Genomic DNA, 23,463 nt, shown 5'->3' with positions numbered 1-23,463 from the left:
CTCTCAACTCAAGCTTTTTCAGCTGCTGCTGACAGACACACGCGGGCCATATCAAATAGCCATTTTAAAGCTGAAGGTGGCAAAAATATTATTTTTCCCAAGGATAGCGTGTTCCCTTTACGATTAAGAAATAACCTCAGTGAGGAAGCAAAGTAAGCCAAGGTCACCATTTAATTTTGACACAGAATCAAAGTCGTCAGTACATTTCCTCTACCAAGCTTATGTGAAGCAGACAGTTAAATTGATCTCTTTGGCCACAAAATACTGACAGTACTGGTGATAATAAACGATCGATGTATTTCTGGGAAAGAGCCTCGGCAGATATGTGTCGGTGAAGAGAGAGGTCTAGCGGACAGTGGTCAGTCCGTTTTTAGATTCTTGAGGATCTCATTCATTTAATTACCCATTCGTTCATTCACTCAATACATATTAAGGGCATCCCCGTTATGTGTCAGGCAGTGTCTAGGCACTGGGAATACAAGTGAACAAAACAGGAAAAAAAATTCCTGCCCTCACAGAGCTCATCTTCTAGTGGATGGAAACACAGAACAAACAATAACCTTAAGAAATAAGTACAGGGGCTTCCCTGGTGGCGCAGTGGTTGAGAGTCTGCCTGCTAATGCAGGGGACACGGGTTCGAGCCCTGGTCTGGGAAGATCCCACATGCCGCGGAGCAACTGGGCCCGTGAGCCACAATTACTGAGCCTGCGCGTCTGGAGCCTGTGCTCCGCAACAAGAGAAGCCGCGATAGTGAAGAAGAGGCCCGCGCACCGCGATGAAGAGTGGCCCCCGCTTGCTGCAACTAGAGAAAGCCCTTGCACAGAAACGAAGACCCAACACAGCCAAAAATAAATATAAAAATAAATAAATAAATAAAAGATTACTATAAAAAAAAAGAGATAAGTACAAATTGTACAATATATTAGAAGGTTGTCAGGACAACGTATTAGAGAAGTAGAGCAGAAGATGACTGTGGGAGATTGTGGTGCAGTTTAGAGAGGGTGGTCGGGGTAATAAGCCTCACGAGAGGATGGCATTCGAGCACGCTGGAAGATGATACGGGCCTGGGCTGTGCAGGTGTCCGGGGAGAGCATTCAGGGCAGAGGGAAGAGCCAGTGCAAATGCCCCGGGGGGGGGCGTGACTGTTGTGTTCCTGGATCCGCCGCTGTGGCTGAACATGGGAGACTATAGGACATTAAGCTGGAGAGGTGAGAATTCAGTTAGCGTGGGGCCTTGCAGCCCACTGTAAAGGCTACTAACTAATTGAGAGCCCAAGACCCTGGCCAGCAAGCCTTAGAAAGAGCTCTCCCTCTCTTGAGACAAACCTCTTGGTTGCCAATGTCAGGTTAATCCACTTCCCTTTTCTGCAACCCAGATGGCTCGACTCTCCGGGTTGTGCCAGACGAATACAGCACAGTCCAGACAGGAGGGGGCTGGGTAGTGCAGGGGGGCGAGCCACCAGTGCTGTCTAAACTGTTCTGATGACAATGGCCTCGTCCTTCCTCCTTTGTGGTCCCCAGAGGCCACTTCTAGAGGAGATAACCGGAACAAAGTTCCGAACAAAAATAAACCACATGCACAGCTGAGTTCTCTGGGACTGTTCCCTAACGTGCTTATGAAAAGATCCTAACGTGAGCTGACGTGTGAGACATCACAGGCTGTGCTGGGTATCTTCTGTTCGCTCCTCCAGGTCGGCTTTCCATCCGGTTCTGTGTCCTGGGAGGCTCACCCGGTCGGCAGAGAGGGTGTCCCTCCAGCTCTGAGACCCTGCAACTTCCAGTTACGTTCAGCCAGTGCAGACACCAGCAGGAGACAAGGGATTGGGGTGGGGCTGGGTGTTTATTCCCAATTTCCTGCCTCCTTGCTTGTCTTCATGGGATGGCTGTGACTCTCTACTGAAGGTCGTGGCTCTGGTTGGTCTTGGGCTCCACACAGGCCTCTCTCTGCCTTCCAGTAACAGCTCCCTCCCCTTGCCCTGATTATGAGCCCTGGGGTATTGCCCTGTTGTGGTCTTATCCTACTGTGTCTACACCTTTGTGAATAGTCCTTTCATTTAACTCTCTTCAAATTACACATTTGAATGTGTCTGTTTCCTGTCAAGACCCTAATGAATACATTCTCAGAGATGGTTAGAAGCAGGACTTTGGAATCAGACATCCGAATTAGAATTCTAACATGGCCCTTAGTTTTGTGACACCGGCTAAATTATTTAATTTCTATTAACTCTTGTTTCCCATTATTAATGTATCAGAGAAACTGGTACATAATTATCATCCTCAGCAAAAGCATCAGCATGAGCACCTCACTACTGCCATCATCCACTCACAGTCCCAGGGCAAGTCACACCCCCTTCACGACATCTCTGCCCACCTCAACCAGATGCTCCTCCCTTGAGGGGTTTCTAGCTGTTCTCAGCTCATATTTGGTATTAGTTTATGTCTCAGTAATTTCATCTCTTTCCTCTTCTTGCTCTTCTTTCTCCCACCCAACCTCTACTCCTTGTATTCAAATCGGGAACATCCTGAGAACAGACGTTATCTTAATATTTGAATCTCTGGCCCATAACACCCATCACATGGGGGTGTATATAGACCCTTCCTTCAGTACCTTTTCTTCTTAGGAGGCCTATAAGCTACATCCATCAACCTAAACACATTCTACCCTAATGAGATGCATGGTATTTAAAGTGATTTTAAAATAAATGACTAGAAACTGATTTCTAGTAATAAGTTCATTCCCATGATAACACTGTAAAACCTTAAGTTTCCAAAGATCATGGCCTGGGGAAATGAATCTCAGGAAAGAACCCGGGAAATCACAGGGAGGTAGGTGTGGTTTTCCATCCCCAGGGGAGATGAAGGTACTACCTCTGGAGCTGACCTTTGACACCTCTGGTCAAACTGACCCTTTCTCTTCCACTAATCTCATCATCAAAGGGCAGCTTCCAGGCTTAAGGAAAATAAAATTTAAAAAGCCAAAGGATGAGGGACCTTTTCTACTTTAGTTTAAAAAGTGCGGTAGGTAATAAGTAAATGCCTGTGAAATTGGTCTTAAGTCCTTCACCTTCTCAAGGCCCTTAAGAGATGCTAATTGAATTTGACAGAGCATAAAGGCCCATATGAAACCAGGACCCATGAATAGGCTGTTTGGGTTACATTAACTGCCTAAATGCTGGGAGATCCTCAGAATTAAACTCAAAGAAATTTTTGAGACCCATTCTAACTCTAAATCTACAAATAAAGATGGTTCCTGACATGAACCAAATTGATAGCCAAGAGAATAATAAACAAGGGCCCCAGGATTTTTTTTTACTTCCCTATAAAAGATACCAATTTTTTGGAGAGAAACTGCCTTAAGAGAGGAAAAACCAATTAGGGAGTCTCCCGTTTGATGCAGGATCAGAGGGCAGCCCTGCCTGGGTCTTGACCATGCTACCCAATTATGACTCCAGCGCCCGGGTAGCTCACTACCCCTCAGCCAACTAGGAAACAAGGATTCTTCCTTCCTTGGAAGGAAGAAAAAAAGCAAAGGAACTGGAGGCTGTAAACTATAGTGAGAAAACCAGCTCCCACACCCACCCTCCTGTCAGCCCAGGTGCAGAACCCTCTGGCACCCCTGGCACAGGCTTGGATGTCTGCTGTGAATGTATCCTGCAAGGGGAACTCTCATTCACATTCTCCTTTTAAGAAGAGAGAAAACCAGGCCATCCATTAATAATATCAACCATGGGTTCACCAAAGCTTGTAGGCATGTTGCCAACCCCAAAATAAACACTCTCTCTGAGTGTTTATCCATCAGGTTCTTGACAGTTCATGGACCAAGGGGTCCGGAAGGCACTGCTTTTAAAAGGGGAGAATTAAGATGCAAAGATGGAGCACAGCCGGTTACGAGAGCCCACCCAGCACAATGCTCAGGCTTCTTCTTTCCATTAAGGAGCCAGAATGGCCACTGATGAGATCCATTACATATTCTCCACGATAGGGATGAACCACCTGGCAAGCCTTTTCTACGGGCACGTGTTCTTCAAAGAAAGATAGGATCTTCAGAGGCCATGACTCCTGATTGAGGGAATAATAATAATATTTTCATAACGTTTGACGTTGACAAAGCCTAGTCGTTCACAGTTTCTCATTTACCCTTTCTAACAAGCTTGTGAATACTTTACAATTATTATTCCCATTTTATAGATGAGGAAACTGAGGCTCATGGACAATGAGAATTACCTAAAGTCACATAGCAAGTGAAAGTGGGAGGGAGCTGGAAGTGGAGCTCTGGATTTGTGCCTCCATCCCACGTCTCTGTTCTGGATTTCGGCCCCCTCATTCCTGGGATCCCAATCAGCGAGGAGCTTAGAGCTGTTCTGTGTTTTCTCTGCAGTCACCACCCTGGGCTGAATAAAAGCACAGGTGTCGGTGGACGTCCGCATTCCAGTCAGGTCCTGGTGAGCCCAAACTAACCCTACAACACGACTGGCTGTCCTCCCCACCACCATTGCCCACCTCTCGGCAGCTCCCAGACGCCCCGGAGGTGGTCAGGTTCCCAAGTGACCCCCTGACCCTGAGCAGAGCCTCTCACAGCAGAGAAGCCCAGACGGCCCCAGCCCCTACCGCAGACCTCTGTCGGCAGGACCGCAGCTCATCCAGGTTCTTCGTTACTGTTAACTCGATGTTTCCCCACACTGTTTTCATCATCACCCCCCACCCCAAGAGAAAAATTACGTGAAATTCTTTCCAACGAGAGAAATTCAATTCTAAGGAGTAGGATTCTGATGGGCAGGGAAGACCTTGCATTTCCTGAGGGCCGCAGGCTGGAGAGAAGGGCAGAGGCTCCAGCAAATCTGTTACACCCACTCGCCCATGGCGGCAGGAAGATATGGGCAGGGCGTGCAGCACCTGGCACGTAGTAGATGCTCAGTAAGGCTCTGCTGAAGGAAGGAAACCGCCTCCAAGACTCAACTCACTTTCTACAATTTTGCTTCGAACATTTGGACATTCACACCACGGCCGCATGATTGGAATACAAGCCAGTTTAAAAAAAAAAAAATCATACATTGCTTCCAGATTTCGCTCTTATAAACAGGCCTGCATCCTCCCTTTAAATTGTAATAATTCCTTCCCAGATGTTGCTTCTCCTTCAGACCCGTAAATTTAAGCTTTTCATGATGATGCTTCACATTTGCCTGGTGCCATGGGCTCTTTGGAGTGTTTCTGCATCTTCTTTCCCTCATTAGACAGCCACGTGGACCCCAGAAGAGGCAGGACAGGGGCCGGCATCCCTAATTCACTGACAGGAAGGCCAGCTGCTGAGGCTGCAGAGCTGGATTGCAGTGGGTGTGGGTGTCGCTCTCCTTCCTGGTGCTGAGAGCCATGGTACCTTCCTCTCCAGCACCGTCCAGGCGGCCATGTGGGTGGGGCAACTGTGGAGTCTCCACCCCCAAGACCATGCTGCCCACTTAAAACTCTGACTCAGATGTGAACAAGTCTCTTCCCTTGGTTCTCCCTGCACTCCTGGGGCCAGGCTATAACATCTGGATAAGACTTATCTAGAGTCTTGGGGAATAAAACAGAACAATACGCCAGGAGGGGTGAGAGCAGTGGAAAGAGGAAGTAGAACGTGGCCTGATAAGCTGGCGCCCCAGCTGTTCTCCAGGAGGTTCCATCCTGGCTCCATGGGGCAGCCCCCATCTTAGCATTGAGCACACTGGAATTCACAGCCAGGAAAGAGCCCACCTCAAGTCTGGACCCACAAGTAGAGCCCAGAGAGACTAGGACTTCCCTCTTCCCTCCCACCTTCCCTGTTCCAATTTCTTCTCTGAGGCTGTCCCTTTCCTGGTGACAGACCCTGGGGCTGTTTGCCTCGATTCTTCAGGGGAGCCTTTGACCTGTGTCCCAGGTAGCTACCACATCGGTCCTCTAGGGGGCCCACAGCTGTACGTGTCAGGGGGTGGGAGACAGCCGTGGGGACAGGAGAGACAACTACCAAACAAGTTCATGGATTCAGCATCTGCTCACTGCCAGGGTCTGGACCGAGCCAGGTCTGGCTGATACCTCAGCTGCCAGGGCTCAGGGTTGCTCGGCATCCCATGCCTCTTTGGTCCTTGGCCTCTTGACAGCTTTAGAGAGAAGTGATGGGGAAAATGCGGCTTCACAGAGTAAAACAAGGTGGGCTTTTAGACTCGGTGGGTTTTTGGTCTCCCCATGGAGTTGCAGAGAGGTTTGGGAACCCCTTCTCCCAAGTCTGAACCTTGCAGCCTCGCTCCATGGCACAATCAGAGCTTCACCTTGGATTTTCATCTTAGTCCCTGACACACCTGGTTCAGGGGTTGGCTCAGCCTGGGTGGTGGTCAAGAGCATGGAAGACTGATAATCTTAGAGACCTGGGTCTAAATCTCTAAGTTTAATGGCAGACCCTCCATGCCACTCCCACCCCCTGCCTCAGTCTCCTCCTCTGTACAATGGGGATGATATTTCTGAACATCCATGTTTGTTCTGAGAGTTAAATGTTTGGGTGTAAGAAAGGCACTTGGCATAGCCCATGGCACATATCAACTGGTGGCTATAACATTATTATAGCCTGCCAACTGAAGCACAGAATAGGTATCCCTGAAGTACCTACAGCGCCATGGGGAAGGTGAGGGCCTTCTTTCCCACCACCTCTCCACAGAAGTGAGCACACAGAGGACAAATGAATGGGGAGGGATCTTCCTTGGGAGCTAGTTGACCAATGGGCTGACCGTGTGTGTAGTTGTCCTGGGTCTATCCGACACTGGTCAGTTACCACTTCCTGCTCCCTGCAGCTAATCTCCCTGAATTTCCTTTAAGAGGACACTTTCAGCCTTTAACAGCCCCTCCCCTCCCCCTCCCCAGCAACTGCTAAACTCCAGGCCTGAGGGCAGATGTTTTCACAGCTTCTACCCCTCTCCTCTGAATCCAAGCCATAGGGCCAGCGGCTGAAAACCCCTTCCCAGCCCCAAGTGGGTCTGAGAGGCATTACTTCCTCACCCAGTAGAAAACTATTTTATTTGAATAGATCTGAGGCTGTTTCTCAGAGAGAAAAAAAAATTGTGAAAGAAAAGTCTTTGGAGATTACATTACTTTTTTACCCAGATATGATGAGTTATCCATTTAAAAATAAACCACAGACAGGCAAGTTTCTCCGTACCCAGGCAGAAAGCAGTCATTACCAGGAATTTCTGTAAGTTCTCTGCTTTTCTTGGCCAATATAGAAACAGCCTAGGAACTGAAAATAGAATTAGAAGCTAATTCTGTTTTCCTGGTCTCTACCAAAGTGTGCAGGCAAGTGGCTTGATCACACCAGAGCTTCACGTTCCATCTGAAAAAACATGGAACCACGGCTCACCAACCTCACGGCAATTCTGCAAACTAACCCAGCACCCGAGGAGTCCGGCCAGAGCCCACAGCAGTCAATACGAATGCACCAAATCACTGGGCCACAGCCTGGCATGGCTTGATGTCCAGATACGGGCAGGAAACCAAAGGCAAGACCAGTGAGTGACAAGCTCAAGGTCACACAGCTGATTAGCAGGAGAGCTGGGACCACAAAGCTGGCTTCCAAACTCTCTGGCCGCTGCCCTTTCTCACCCACTCATCTCTCTACAGTTTAACTGTAACTGAAGATTACAGGAAAGTCCCCTAGAAAGGTTAAGCAACTTACCCCAACCCAGTTTTCCTTCCTGCAGAAAGTCCCCCTGTCTTCACTCTCCTTTCCAGTGAGCAGTAAATCAAATATTCCCTGCTGCATTACTTTTCAAGCTCGATGTTTCTAAATCCAAAGACATCTATAAATAATACATACTCATTTATATGTACATTTAAAAGGTAAAAAAAAAGCCATAACAAAGATACCTGTAGATTCTCCTGAATACTAATGGGCTACTTAAAACACAGTGGAAGCAAATGGCTAATGAACACAGGTACCCTCATACATGAACTTCCCTCCACTCCACCTCGGGCCCATACCCAGTGGGGGAGCCTCTGTTCTGAACCCACTCATTCACTGCTTCTCTCCCACGGTCACATTTAGCCATCTGCTGCTTCTTTTATACGTGGGACTGTGTATTTCTCTTTTTTTCCTCTTCAGTTTTATATGAAACATTTAGCAATGAAGTAGCAAATAAAAATACTACATATCATCTAGAATTCATATAAAATTGTGGTTGGCTTTAACGCATCTAAAGGTTGATAAAAAGAAACACATAGATGTTTCTTAACGGCTTGTTTATATTTTATTACACATTACACACATCTTACTCCATTGAGAAAATTTAGAACTTGATGTGGTTCTCTCTGTCACAGGCAGGCATGGCAAAGATTACCACATCTAGAGAACATTTTTCCCTTGGAACACAAGGTACTTGCCTTGCAATTACCCCAGCAGACAGAAATGGCGCAAACAATCCAATAGCACTCACATCAATCTCTGGAAGGAGGGGTTTCTGTACTTGTTTTTCCCCCACAGTGTTGTCTGGCTACCCCATTCTCCACCCTGCTGGGCAGCTCTGCTCTTCACTCCAAACCGAGGCTGTGGCTGGAGGACCATCATCTCTCAGACAGACGTGCAGGTCAGCTAGGCGCTGGCAAAGTTGGTGTCTGCTTCATCACACACCCACGTGCAGAAACAGGGGAGGTCCCAAGGCTGTAGACAGCAAGGGCTAAGTTAACTCTGCTGGTGGAGCTGAAGGTGGTCAGAGGAAGCAGAGCTCCTGGGTGCAGGAAGCTCCATGCCAGACCCTAATCTAGGTCCCGGAGGATGAGCGCATCTGAAAGATCAACCTGAAGACGTTCAGAGGACAGGCATCTTAGTTTGAGTTCCCCTCCAAAGTGGCCCCTGAAACACTGATTTGGATGTAAGTGGGGTTTTTTGTTTTGTTTTTTTTTAAAGAGTAGACCCAAGGAAGCACCATGAGGAAGTAGGGATGTGAGAAAGGAGACAGGGAAAAGTCAGTTGAGGAAGCATTAACCAGTGGGTTCCCGCTTGGGCAACTGGGGGCTTATTCCTACTGGGGATGCTCTGAGAGGCTGGGTAGAGCATACCTTAAAGTTGTCCCACCAAGAGATGAGGAAGGAAGCTGGGGTATTGATTCATTACCTCCCACTTCTCACTGGCTGACAAGTGCTTTGGGGTATCAATCCCCCCAGCACTTCCAGCCTGCCCCATGAATGGGCTGGGCACTCCCACACAGAGAAAGGCAGGAAGTGAGAACTGTCAGCTGGCGATCCCCAGGCTGGGGAATGGGCGTGGCATCAACAACCTCTGATAGCGCGGGTAAGCTGTAGCGCTCATCAGCTCCTGCGTACTTCCGGGGACTGCAGCCTCAGCACCTGTTCAGGTGCCTTGGTCTCTGGGACCCTCCCCTTCTGAGTGAGAGGGAGACACACACTGCTTGCCACAGCAGAGGACCTTGAGGTTGCTCATCCCCACATTCCATGCTGTGTCACATGTGTTCGTAATGGGATCATCTGCTATCTGTCAGCCATGGAGCAACCACGTATGAAAAATAACATTGGGGAGCAAATTAAGTGATCTGTCTGCAAGCAGCCTGTTTAGATGAGGAAGGGTTGCCATTGACAAATCTATTAAAATTATACGTAAATTTCTAAGAGCACACAGATTCATGCCCTGAGGACACCGATTATGGGCATTTAAAATACAACCCGGATTAAATCATCTTGTCTCACTTGAATGGGGTAAAAACAATTAAGAGAAGAGGGAGAAATAAATTATACCCATCACCTTCCTGACCAAAAAAAAAGTTCAGAGTTTTCGTTTGTCAGCATGATGATGCCTTAAAACTCTAAGACTTCTGTGTGCTGCCAGGTTAAAGGACAGAGGGATCCAAAGAGGCCTTTGGGTGCTCTCCAAATCGGAAGGGAGAGCTGGGGGGCCAGGTGTGCCTCTCTTGGGAAGCAGAATCCACCCAGACAAGGATTGAGGCAAGTGGTTTATCTGGAGAGTGGTGCCAGAAAGCTCAGGCAGGTGAGTGGGGAGGTGAGACCGGTAAGTGAAGGAAGCCGACAGAGATTGCCCTAAATATGCAGTTCTCCACTGTGGGCACCTGGGCCAATGTCCCTGGGGGCCTCTGGGGGACAGAGAGGGACGTGTCTCACTGTTGTCCCACCTGAGACGTGAGGAAGCTGGAGTATCTGCCGCCAATTCCCATTTCTCATCGGCTGAGAGCTCCTGTCAGTGAATTAACTCGTAGGCACTTCAGGTCTGTCCCTAGAGTCCGGCAAAGGCTCAGGGGTTACCGGGCTGGGGAGGACTCCAGGAAAATGAGCCTCCAACATGTGCAAACATACTGTGCTGGAAACTCATAACCTCTGATTACTTGGATGGAATTCAATTTGCCACTTTCAAAAGTCTAACAAAAACAGACCCCCCCCCACCCCCATGTAATCATTGAATAATATTATAATCATTCTGCATGGAAATTGCATTCTTTCCCTGATGTAAGCATAGGCTTTGAACCTCTCAGGGCTTCACCCACTACATTATTTTTCAGAGTATGAAGTAGCAGGTTCCAATTATCTGAAAAAAATGTGGAACAGTCACAGCACAATACATAGTATGATCCAGATAGAATACACATTCTCCAGGACAGGCACCTTGATTAGTGCCTGTGACTGTTAAACACATTTCAGGTAATACAGTGATAATGGACATTAATAGTAGCAATAGTGCTGAAGTGCTAGAATATAATGATTTCTGATTATATTACTATTTCCTTTTGTGGAGCACAGCGCATATTTCCAAACGACTCTATGCTCATTAAACTACACAAAAGCCCAGCGACAGGTCGGCAGAAAGGTGGTCAGAAGGGGCTTGCAGTTATGTACTGGTGTTTGGGAAAGATGGCGGCCAGAGTTCTTGGTGGGGCAGCAGACCCAGCACCATTTTCTGTGATCTGGATCCATCAGACACGTCTGCCTACGTTGACAGACATCAACTACTGAACAGCCAGCAAAGAAACGCTCCTATGTGCAATGTCATAAGCTGATGGGTGTTAAAGGAGAATTTGATAAATTATAATTTTTTGTCTATGCCCAAATATATGACCTTCTTTCCCCTGCATCTCCTGTTATCCCTCAGAAAAAAGGGTGTTCCATAATGGAAAAGAATATAAAAAAGAATGTATATATATGTACAGTCACTTTGCTGTACAGCAGAAATTAATACAACATTGTAAATCAACTACACTACAATAAAAAGGGTGTTGCCTTAAATTCAATATATCCAATATCCAATTTGATGGATTCTACATCAATAAAAAGTCTCGTTTTATAGTGCACTCTCCCACCTGATTTAGTTAACACAGATGCAGTAATTACTCTTGGGATTATGACTTCATTATTTCAGTGTTTGGATGTCATTGTAAACAAGACTTTTAAAAGTCACTTTAAAAAGAAACCCAACAATGGTTAATTGCTGCAAGAGATCATGAATAGCCACCTATAAGGCAAGTGAAAAACAAAACAAAACATAACTGCCTCAATTTATGGGAATTGGGACCTGTGGCTTGGGATACAATTTTAAAGGAAGACATAATCCATGGATTCAAAAAGTGCTGTCTCTGCCGTCTCTTGAAAACGTGGATGGAAGTGAGGCTCACAAGCTCTGGAAAACTGTCAGAGGACTCAGAAAGCTGCTCTAGGGATAAAAAAATACACTGGGAACAAGACACACTCTGGAGTTGAAACTGCACCTGACAGGTTTGGATAGAGACTCATGAAATATAAGTGGGAAAAAGCACTATTTAAAAATTGACAGTTTAGATATTTTGTAATTTTAAAGATGTGTAGCTAAAGTAATTAATTACATATTTTAAGTAAACAGATTGTTGTTTCATTTATACTGTATTCCAAAAATATTCATATATTCACATATTGGTTAAAAAATTTTCCAGAGCCCTTTTATTTGGGAACGTGGGCAGCTGCCTTATATTTGGGTGTAAAGTTAGTTTTCTTAGCACTGTAGGCGTACAGTTGCTGTCCTGGCAAAGGCTAAATTTAATCTACAAATCAAACCCACTTAGGGACATGAGAAGGTCTTTCTTTAGTGCAACAGTCCCTTCATTGGGCAGATGGGAAAACTGAAGCCCAGAGAATTTTCTGTTCTATCACAGAATCCTTAAAGGAAGAAGTAAAATGAGAAGAAAACCTGAAAATAAGAACATGACTTTTAAAAAATTGCACTGTAGTTGATTTACAATATTGTGTTAGTTTCAGGTGTACAGCAAAGTGATTCAGTTTTTTATATATATATATATATTTTTTTTTTCAGATTTTTCATTATAGGTTATTACAAGATATTGAATATACTTCCCTGTGCTCTACAGTAAATCTTTGTTGCTTATCTGTTTTATATATAATAGTGTATATCTGTTAATTCCATACTCCTAATTTATCCCTCTTCCCCCTCCCCTTTGGTACAGTAACAGTTTGTTTTCTATGTCTATGAATCTGTTTCTGTTTTGTAAATAGCATTTTTTTATTTGTAGTAATTTTTAGATTCCACATATAAGTGATACTACATAACATTTGTCTTTCTCTGTCTGACTTACTTTACTCAGTATGATACTCTTAGGTATGAAAATCTCTAGGTCCATCCATGTTGTTGCAAATGGCAATATTTCATTCTCTTTAATGGCTGAGTAGTATTCCATTATATATATATACACCACATCTTCTTTATCCATTCATCTGTCGATGGACACTTAGGTTGCTTCCATGTCTTGGCTATTGTAAATAGTGCTGCTATGAACATTGGGGTGCATGTATCTTTTCGAATTAGAGTTTTCGTCTTTTCCAGATACGTGTCCAGGAGTGGGACTGCTGGATCATATGGTAGTTCTATTTTTAGTTTTTAAGGAACCTCCATACTGTTTCCCATAGTGACTGCACCAATTTACATTCCCACCATCAGTGCAAGAGGAGAACATGGCTTCTTGCACGGACACCCCATGTGACAGCAGCTGGGCCTGGGCTCTGCATCTATCAGGTGGGGATACTTTGGGGCTGTGAACTCACTGGTCATAAGCCAACCTCAAAGAATCCCCTGGTAGCGGGTTATTTGCTGCACTGACACCTGCCTTCTCTTCTGGAGGGTATTCCTTCTGGATCCCAGACCAGTTTGCATTTCCTCTGCCCTGCCAGAATGTTGCCACTGCTTTAAAAAAATGAAGTCACATTTATTTAAAAGCATATGTAAATATGAAAACGCATCTCCAGTCTTCTTTCTAAATGGGAGGAGCCCTGCTAAAATGTGCCAGGCGGGAGTCCTCTGGTCCCACCTCTGTCCACACCCTTGACCTCCCTGAGCAGCAAAATCCTCTCCTCCCCTCTATCTGGGGTGCAGTCCCTTCCACCTGCAAGCCCAGCCTCCAGCTCTTTCTGTCTGTCAGTCATGGGCCAGGGGCTGTCACACTCGACCATCCCTCCTCATTGGAGGAGGAGCCACTGTAATTAAAACCCAGGAAAGCAGGATCTGTGCTGGCTAATGATGTAGCTTTGGGCCCTGAGACCTACTTTAAATCTTATTAGTCATGCAAATCCACCTACCCCCAACACCCAGCAAAAATAGAGGAGAAAAGGTGCATTTGATAGTGAGGTGGGGTGTCCTGATAGGGGAGTTCCATGAGGTTACTGGGGTCCACTTAATAGTCTCAAGCAGCAAAGAGCGAATTTGATTTCCCAGAAGCATGTGTTTCTCTTTCCATGGGGGCATTTCAGCTATAAAGTGTCTGAAAAATTAACAGCTACATGAGAACTCCTAATCAGGAAGAATTAAACTGGCTATCTTAAGGCCACACTTTTCAGAGCTGCAGGCATGGAATTTTTGGAGCAGCTGCAGGGAGAGCTGGAACATATGAATTATGAATTGACACCCTGTGGACTCTGCAGTCTGGTTCCAGAGCCCAGACCCAACTTGGGAGACCGGAAGAACCACAGGCTATCTCACGCTTGTGCACGAGCCCAGTGTCAGTCAAGGGCTGGCTCCCCCATTCACAAGCTTCTTGACCCCTCTGCCTCAGTCTCCTAAGCTGTATAATGGGAAGAAGAGCACTTCCGCATAGGGCTGCCAGGAGATTAAATGAGGTAACTCAAGAAAGTACTCAGAAACCTACTGATACACAGTAGGTTCTTAATAAATGTTAACGGTTATTGTTTGCTCTTGTCTGCCACCAGAATGATCTACCTAAGACACAAATCTGGTTTCCTCTCATTGGAAACCCTTTAGTGGCTTCCCACTGAATAGACAAAATCCAAAATACTTGGTATCAGTGGCCTCAGCCCTACTCTAGCGACTTCAGCCTTACTGGCCATGGGACCCCCCCCCCCCCCCATCCTGCACTACTGGAAGCTTCTGAGCGGGCATCTTGCCCCCTCATTTCTGTCCCTCATCTCCTGCCTGGCCAGCTCCACAGTGGTGCCTAAGTGGTCAACCTCTGAGCTCCTGCAGTTACCATTTACTGAGGCACTTTTCACTCTATTCACGTTTTGGACCGATACTCTTTGTTGGGGGGCTGCCCTGTGCTCTGCAGGATGTTTACCAGCATCCCTGGGCTCCACCCACTAGATGCCAGTAGCACCCCTAGTTTCCCCCTCACACCCCTTGCCCCCAAGTTATGACAACAAAATATATCTCCAGACATTGCCTGGTGTCCCCCAGGAAAGGGAAGGGGATAAAATTACCCCTGCTTGGTAACCACTGCACTAAACTATAAGTCCCTTGAGCACATAGGCTATAACTTATTCATTTCTCTATCAGTGGGACCTAGTCCAGTACTTGACAAACAGTAAGTGCTCAGTAAATGCCCGTTGAAAAGGAAAGAAGGAAGTAAAATGAATTCAGTGCTCGTGACATAGTAAATATCTCTGCCAAGGATGAGATAAGCATGTTGGATCAAATAATGAATAAATGAATGAGACAGATACAAGTTTGGTAAGTGACCATATACACAGAAGGTGTGTTGAACAAATAAGTCCCTCTCATCATTTAACATCTTACAGAAAAATTTCAGTTCCCCCCACTCCCATCCCCTTCCGGCTTCCCCTCTACCTGTCCTGCTCAGCTCCTCTGCATCCCAGCAAAACTTCTTCATGGATTGCCTGGGTCTCCTGTCTACTAACTCACCTCCCATTCCTTCCTCAGCTCACTCCTCAGCCCGTCACTCCACCTCAAGTTCTCTTGCTAAGGTCACCAACGATATACTCGTGGGTAAATCCAATGGAAGGTTTCCATTCTTCCTCCTGTTGGCCATCCCAGAAGCCTTCCACACTGATGATTGTTCCTTGAAAGCAGGGATGATAATCATGATGTAAACAACTGGCATGGCATGGGCACACACTTCCTTCCCAATCTCGTACTTTTTTCCCTACTCCCTTGGTTGCTATTTCAGTCTATTTTGCAGGAACACTCCTCTCTCTCTGGCTATTAAATATCAGAGTTCCTTGAGGATTTTCTCTAATCTCTCATCCCTTTGCTTTACTCTCTTCTCTTGCCCCAGTTTATCTAATCCATGCTCAGGGCGTAGATTACCCTCCATATGCTGATGATTCCCTAAAACATATGATCTCCAGCCCCTACCTTTCCTCTGAGCTCCAGATCTGTACATCTCACCTGCTTATCCGACATCTCTAATTTGATGTCTCAATGGCAACTCAACCTGCCCCTTCCTCTGACCCAAACAAAACAAAGCATGAGGGACTTTCCCAGTGCTCTGGTCTCAGTAGACAGACAGCTCCGCTAACCATCCGACTGTACAAACCTGACACCTAGGAGCCTCTCCCTCCATCCCCACACCATCAACGCCCCTTCTGAAATCTTTATCTTCATCTACTTCTCTTTACCCCCATTGCCACTTCTCTCTCTCGCAATGGTCCTTTCACTCGGTTCCCCTGAATCTTCACTTGCTTTTCTCTGATCTGTTCTCATGTTGCAGCCAAAGAGGTTTTTTCTCAAAATGCAAATCTGATCCTGTTCCTCCCCTGCTTTGAGCCTCCCCCCAAGGCTGTGCATGGACTGATTACTACTTCCCATCCTGCCTCATCTTACTCCTCCTCTCCGTCCTCTTCTACACTCCTCCACACTGACCTTTTTTCAGTTTTCAGAATGTTCCATACTCCTGTCACAGGGCCTTTCCATGCAGTGTTTCCTCTCTCTCTTCACCTGGTTAATGCTGATTCAGAGCCCAACTCAGGCATCAACTCTTGAGGGAAGCCTGACTTGACCTGAGACTATATCACACCCCCATTTACAGAGCTATGAGAGGTTCTCTCTCCTTCAAGCACCCGTGTTCTAATTACAATTTATGTTTGCGATTATATGATTAATTCCTGTCTTCCTTAGAGTGTAAGCTCCATACAGACAGAGACCATGACTACTTTTGTTTAACTCTGTGTCCAGTCCTGGTGTGGGGGGGGGGGGACAGCTAACTGTGACCTCTGGGCCAAATGTAGCCCAATGCCTGTCAATAAAGTTTTACTGGAACAAAGCTACACCCATGGGCTTATGTATTGCTTACGGTTGCTTTTGCCTTACAAGAGTTGGGTAGCGGCAACAGAGACAACATGGCCCTCAAAGCCTAAAATATTTACTCTACAGGAAAAGTCTGCCATCCCCTGCTCTAGGCTGGAGCGCTAGCGCCTAGCAGAAAGCAGACATTCAATACAAATTCACCAAATGAAGAGTAAACAGGCAAGGAATAAATAAGTTTCTAATAGATGCCTTGTTATCTGCTGAGTGACTGAAATAAGCCCTCTCTAGGGCAATGCTGGCCACTGCAGGCCTGCATTAGAATAATGGGGGCAATTATTAATGAGCTGACCCCCCCCCCCCTCTTCTCCCCAGGGGTGGGGATCCTTGAATTTTCTTTGGATTCCCAGCCGACTGGTCACCACAGGCAAGGAGGGGGCCATTCATCTGACTATGGGGCCCTTGTTTCCGGTGCTTCAGAGACAGGGGAACTCTTACTGGCTACCCCATGCCCGCTGGATCCTGTCAAAATCCTGTGACAGCCCTAAAGGAAGAAGAGGGGATTTCCGAGCCATCCTACCTCAGGGACACTGGGGGGGACTCCATGGGTCCAAAGAAGTCTCAACCACACAGTGGGGGTCCTGGGCGGGGAAGGAGCCCAGAACACAGCAAAACCCCTAAAGGGACAGACCCAAGGACAGAACTAGTAACCCCTGGCTGTCCCTCCCTCCTGTTTGCCAAAACCTGCAGAAGCCTGCAGCTCAATGCAACCACCACCCAGAGTAAAAGATCGCCTTCACTGCCCCAGCCCCCAAAGACCTCGCCATTCCTTGTTCAGAGCTCATTCTGAGTTCAGCCTTTTGCCAAACATCGTCCTATAATGGTCGCTGTATCCCTTTCTCTCTACCCTGCACTATCGCAGAGCAGGGCCTGCTTTACCCTCCTCCTGCCTCTGTCACCACCCTGTCCGGCTCCAACCCCTGGATCAGGAAGGCACAGCGCAAAGCACACAGGTGGGTCTCAGCAAACACCTGGGAAAGGCCAACAGGCCTCGGAACACGCTGGATCCCAGCTGCACTGCCCCCGACGCCTGAGATGCTGATGGCCACCACTCAGCTCCCTTCCGCCCAGGCCCACTTCTTCTGTGGCGAGTGTGACCTGTAGTGACCTTGCCTCCCGCCTCCCTGTGTCCAGTGCTGGCTAAGCTGGGCTTTGTTAGCACATTTCAAACCAGCCTGGGTACATCCAGTGGCCAGCCCTGGAGGTTCCTGGACTACCATGCAGGCTTCTTCTGGAGCTGCCATCCTGGTGGGGGAAGACTCCAGAATTTTAATACTCATAAATAAGTTGTAGAAAATTCCCAAAGCAGTGATAAAGTCGCATCCAGGCCGAAGCGTTAAATGTGGCAGGAACAGAAAACGCAATGTGAACATTACATCCAAGCACAAATAGCCAGAAACCCGCAGAGCTGGCGTGGGAGAATGTTTCCGGCTCTTCCCTCGTGGGTGCTAGACGCAGGCACCACGTGGCTTTACGAGAGAAAGAGTTTCAGATTTAGTGCTCAGACGTTTTGTTAAGATCCGTGGAAAAGAGAAGGAACACTCCTGCACAAAGCCCCAGTCACCGCTCCGAGGATTCTAGAACACTCTCCTGCCTGCATCTTCCCACTGCATCTTCCTGGGTCCCTGGCACAGCCCTAGGAGCACTGGGCCACCAGGGGGACCCTGCTGGGGGTCCCGCAGAGGCGGCTCCCCCTCAGCCCTGCCCCTGCCCCACTGCGTCAAGAGCCTGGGGTCTCCTCTGCCTTGGCTTCTCCACTTAAAAAAATGGAGGGGATGCTGGCCCTTGTCATCACACTGGAATCTGCTCAGAAGTGGAATCCTTTGAAATAGGCTTGGTGGCTGTCTCAGTCAGCTATGGCTGCCATGACAAAATACCACAGATGGGGTGGCTTAAACAGCAGAAATTAGTTTTCTCACAGTTCTGGAGGCTGGAAGTCCAAGGTCAAGGTGCAGCAGCTCTGGTTTCTCCTGAGGCCTATCGTCCTGGCTTGCAGATGGCAGCCTTCTCGCTGTGTCCTCACACAGTCTTTCCTCTGTGTGCGCACACATCCCTGGTATGTCTCTATGAGTCTAAAGTTCCTCTTTTTCTAAGGACACCAGTCAGATTGGATCAGGGTCCAACCATATGACTCCCTTAACTTTAATTGCATCTTTAAAGGTCCTATCTTCAAATACAGTCACATTCGGAGGTCCTGGGGGTTAGGGCTTTGACATATCAATTTTGGGGAGACATAATTCAGTGTATAACAGGGGCTAACAAATGAGCCGAAGAGCATGCCTGACCATGTCATGGTAGAATTAAGGGAAGCAGGAGACCATCCCTCCACGGACGTTTCACCCAATGATGTACCCGATGGCAAACTTGTCTGCCCTCAGAGGAAGTTCTTGAGCAGAAAGATGAATACAATTCATAACCAAAACTATCTTACGTTCACTGGATTTCTATTTATTTGTTTGGTTTTAACCAAAACCTTCCCTGAAAACAGATGGGCAAATCAGTGATGATGACAATGATGATAGTAACAGTAGAACAACCAACAACTAATCAAACTAAGCAAAGCTACAAACACTTTTAAGTTAAAATAGGCTAAGGTGGGCTTCCCTGGTGGCGCAGTGGTTGAGAATCTGCCTGCCAATGCAGGGGACACGGGCTCGAGCCCTGGTCTGGGAGGATCCCACATGCCGCGGAGCGACTGGGCTCGTGAGCCACAACTACTGAGCCTGCGCGTCTGGAGCCTGTGCTCCGCAACGGGAGAGGCCGCGACAGAGAGAGGCCCGTGCACCGCGATGAAGAGTGGCCCCCGCTTGCCGCAACTAGAGAAAGCCCTCGCACAGAAACGAAGACCCAACACAGCTAAAAATAAATAAATAAATAAAAAAAAATAAAAAAAAAAAAAGGCTAAGTTGACAAGCCTTGTTTTCAACCGGAACTGTAACTCTGAATTACACGGCACTTATAAAATATATATTTAGTTAACTCTTTTACAGACTGTTGTAAATCGGTCATAAAAGGCCAGACTTCATAGAAGTGGTCTAACTTTTGGGGTGAAACAAAACGTTGTTACTGATTATTTAAGGGACTAAAGGCAACAACTCTACCAAAAGGAGCAGACCCGAGAAGCGTCTGTTCTCGAGGCATCAAAGGGAGGTCTTATTAAATTCACAGTAAGTTTATCTCCAGAGACCACAAACTGATTGCACATGGAGTGTGGACTTGAGAAAAAAAATAAATGGGCCCCCACCTTCTGCTTCTATAAGTTGTCAAACTCAGCATAAAACCCTTAGTTCTTTTTAAGTGCCAGGCTCTGTGGAATGTGATACTGAGAGAGAGACAGCCTTGCTGTTTCTTCCACCCCTTACACCTGGCACTTGGCATAGTGTCTGGTGGGCAGCAGGCACCAAGAAACAGTGGTCGTATGGAATTTAAAAAGCACACGCGTTGTGGAAGAGATCTGGGAAAGAGGGAGGATTGTAGAAAAATGCAAGAATAGAGGGAGAGCAAAAATCAGAGACGCTATGAGCAGAGCATCCTAATAAGCATAAGAGACTGTGCAAATGAAATAAGTAAATCATTGTTCAGTTGTCTGATATGATTAGAAAAGGGAACAGAAAAAGCTGAATAAATAACTGCTTTAAAATGTATAATCTGGGCTTCCCTGGTGGCGAAGTGGTTGAGAATCTGCCTGCCAGTGCAGGGGACACGGGTTCGAGCCCTGGTCTGGGAGGACCCCACATGCCATGGAGCAACTAGGCCCGTGAGCCACAACTACTGAGCCTGCGCGTCGGGAGCCTGTGCTCCCAACAAGAGAGGCCGCGATAGTGAGAGGCCTGCGCACCGCGATGAAGAGTGGCCCCCACTTGCCGCGACTAGAGAAAGCCCTCGCACAGAAATGAAGACCCAACACAGCCATAAATAAGTAAATAAATAAATAAAAATAAAATTAAAAAAAAAATGTATAATCTGCATCTTTTCAAAAATAAGCCCAGGCTTTTGTAAAGAATGTTTATCAAAGTTATACAAAACATCAAGACTGTACATTTTATAGACCAATTGAAAACCTGGGGGTTTAAATAAAATCCATCCCACTAAGCACAAAAATAAAGTTATTTTTAAAACAATTATTATATGAAATAAAGAATAAACGTACTAGCTTACTCTTTTACAAAGCTCACTGTACACTATAATCCAGTGAGTCTCCACCACTGTGTGAATGGGAGGGAGGGGAGGGGAGGAGGAGGGAGAGTCTGATACCTGAGACTGCAGTCAGAGCCTAAAGGGCCTGGCCGCGTGGTTAAGGGTTTTGTACTTTCTCCTCCGGCAAGGGGGAGCCAGCAGAGGTTTTAAAAGAATTGGCTCCATCAAATTTGTATTTTCAAAAGATGACTCACCGGTTAAAAGCCCCTAATGAAAAGAGTAGCTATCAGCTGAAACGAATACAAAACAATTAGGCACTGAACAGGCCCTTCAAAGCACACATGTTCTCCTAATTTGCTGTCTTCATTGGTCAGTACATGGCAAGTGGGCCTTTGGTCCCATGTTTAGGGCTCACTGCCCTGGTTTCAAGTGCTGTAAAATCCCCGTGACATACATCTTCTCCCCAAATGCCGTTCTAAGATATCTTCCTTCTTAAAGAGTAAATGCAGGTCAAGTAAAGAGTACAGGAGTTTGCCCATTGTAAGAGCGAGCCTGAATTTTCTTCGTCAAAAAAAAAAAAAAAAAAACCCCAAATACCAAGTCCCTCTTATTTTATGATCTTCTTTTTCTAAACATTCATATAAGCTGACCTTTTCAAGGCATCGCCTGGAACTGAAAACATGCTGGTAATAAATCGTGTTTCTCTGGCTTAAACGAAGCAGTGTCTTTGCCATGAGTCAGGAGTGGTTTCCATTCCTCGAGATGCTCAGAGAACTGGCGTGCCAGGACGCGGCAGGGGCTCTGGTTCCAGGGAAAACGCCCCCACCACTCAGTGAGGATCTGTGTGTGTGTGTGTGAAAGGCACTACCTCTGAATTTCCCATCTTCAAATCCTCCAAAGTGTTCTCCTGGGAACTGTTAGTAGAGAGTAACCAGGGGTCATGGACACCTTTGGCAGCCTGGTGAAAAGCCTGTGGACCCCTTTGCAGAATAATGCTTTTGAATACATAAAATAAAGCACATAGGATGATAAAAGAAACCAGTTATGTTTAAGTATAGTTATCAAAATATTAAAAAACAAAATGTTCATGTAGTAAATGCCCTTCTTTATGAATGAATTAAATAATGAAGTCTAGCATCATCTTTAAAACTACCGCAATTTCAAAGTAGTGACGAATGTAAATGATATTTTGAGGCACGTGCAATAAGGAGGAATATATTAATATCTGTGATTCCTACGGGTGACAAATCCACATACTACTGTGGTTTGTCGCCTACATTCGTGAATCGAGGGAGTGCCAGCTTTCACTGGGAAAATAAAGCCACATATTCCCCCTATTTACACTCACAGACGTCCTGCACTAGACCAAGTGTGGAAAACAATTGGCCCACAAACATGCCCTGCAATGCTCTAAGGTGGGGACGCTATTTCCCAGCCCGATTTAATCTAGAGCATCTCTTTGACCTTTGTGCGGATGCTAATGCTTGAACTCCGTGGGACTGTTGTGCAGATTTAATAAGTTCCTGCCCTTATTTTTGAATGTTAAGAAAGAAGCAACCAATGCGAGAGATTAGGAGTGAGTGCACCCAAGGCCTGGACCTATACCCCCTGGAGACTTGGGCCCCTGTGACATGCTCCTGACCTCAAAAGGATGCTTATGAGACCCTGGTGGGAAAATGGGGCCACATGCTTTGCCCACCATGAAGGATGGTTCAAAACAGAAAGAAGAAAGACTGAACTTTGAAAATGATGTTATTCTGTGTTTTCAGATGTGGCCAGTAGGGCAGGAGTCCTGGTTCCACTGCTACTAGCCGTGGGACATTTGAGGTTGTGTTTCTTTTCTGTGCCCCCATTTCCTTATTGGCAAATGAGCATCTCTTCTTCATAGAGTTTTGTAAAGGTGAGATGAAATAATGCTACGATGTTTAGAGCAGGGCCTGGCACACAGTAGGCACTCAGTAAACGCTAGCCACTGTATTATTTATTACAGCCCCATCTCAGGCCATGACGATGCCTTGGTTACGACACCAAATGCTTCCTCCTTCATCCTCTGAGTGCCTAAAATGAAGCAAAGGCCCAGAATAGAGGGTGGGTTCTTTTCCCAGAGTTCCCACATGGCAGGGAGGAAACTTTTATTTTCAACAGTATTTCTGCAAAGTCTCAATATGGGAGATGCAGTATAAGCAAACAAAACCCTCAAGCTTCAGAGAAATCCTGCCTCTCAGCCCTACGCTGGCCACTGCTGCATTTTCCTGTCATCTTATACAGCACAGGTGGTTCTGGGGGCAAAAGACACCGCTGGATAGACATGAAGACTAAGCCATGGGGGTGGGGAAGTGTTTGCAAGACAATTTCCAGAGACACCGGATGGTCACGTCAATAAGAGAACGCTGTGCGCATAGATAAGAAACATTTAAAAAATTTTACTTATTTTATTTTATGAAACACAGACTCCTATAAAAGGAGACAACACAGTTCTTATTCTTTAGAATTTTACAGTCTCTCAGGGGAGACATGGAGAAGACATAAAAACTCACAAAGAAACCACAGTCCCAGTGTAAATGGGGGTGGTGACACAGAAATGCTGCTCTAGCATTCTGGGGTGGCAGAATCCGTCTTCTCAGAGTCTCAACAGAGTTCACTTGGTCTCATAAAATTCTACCCACCTGGAGATGGAAAGACGAATACTTCAGAAGGAAGTCAGTAAGTATCTCAGGCTTGAGGGATAGATTTCCCTTTATTTTATCCTGTGATCTTTCTAAGGGTGTTTGT

General features: G+C 46.4%; 1 protein-coding gene across 1 annotated transcript in view; it reads right to left on the bottom strand.

Moving 5' to 3' along the window:
• KLHL29 (kelch like family member 29) overlaps window positions 1-23,463 on the bottom strand; it is a 310,919-nt gene that overhangs the window by 228,771 nt on the left and 58,685 nt on the right. The window lies entirely within an intron of this gene.

This window comes from Eschrichtius robustus, chromosome 15 (assembly GCF_028021215.1).
Source record: "Eschrichtius robustus isolate mEscRob2 chromosome 15, mEscRob2.pri, whole genome shotgun sequence".
In the NCBI taxonomy this organism is placed as follows: Eukaryota; Metazoa; Chordata; class Mammalia; order Artiodactyla; family Eschrichtiidae; genus Eschrichtius; species Eschrichtius robustus.
This window is presented reverse-complemented; position numbering and strand designations above follow the sequence as displayed.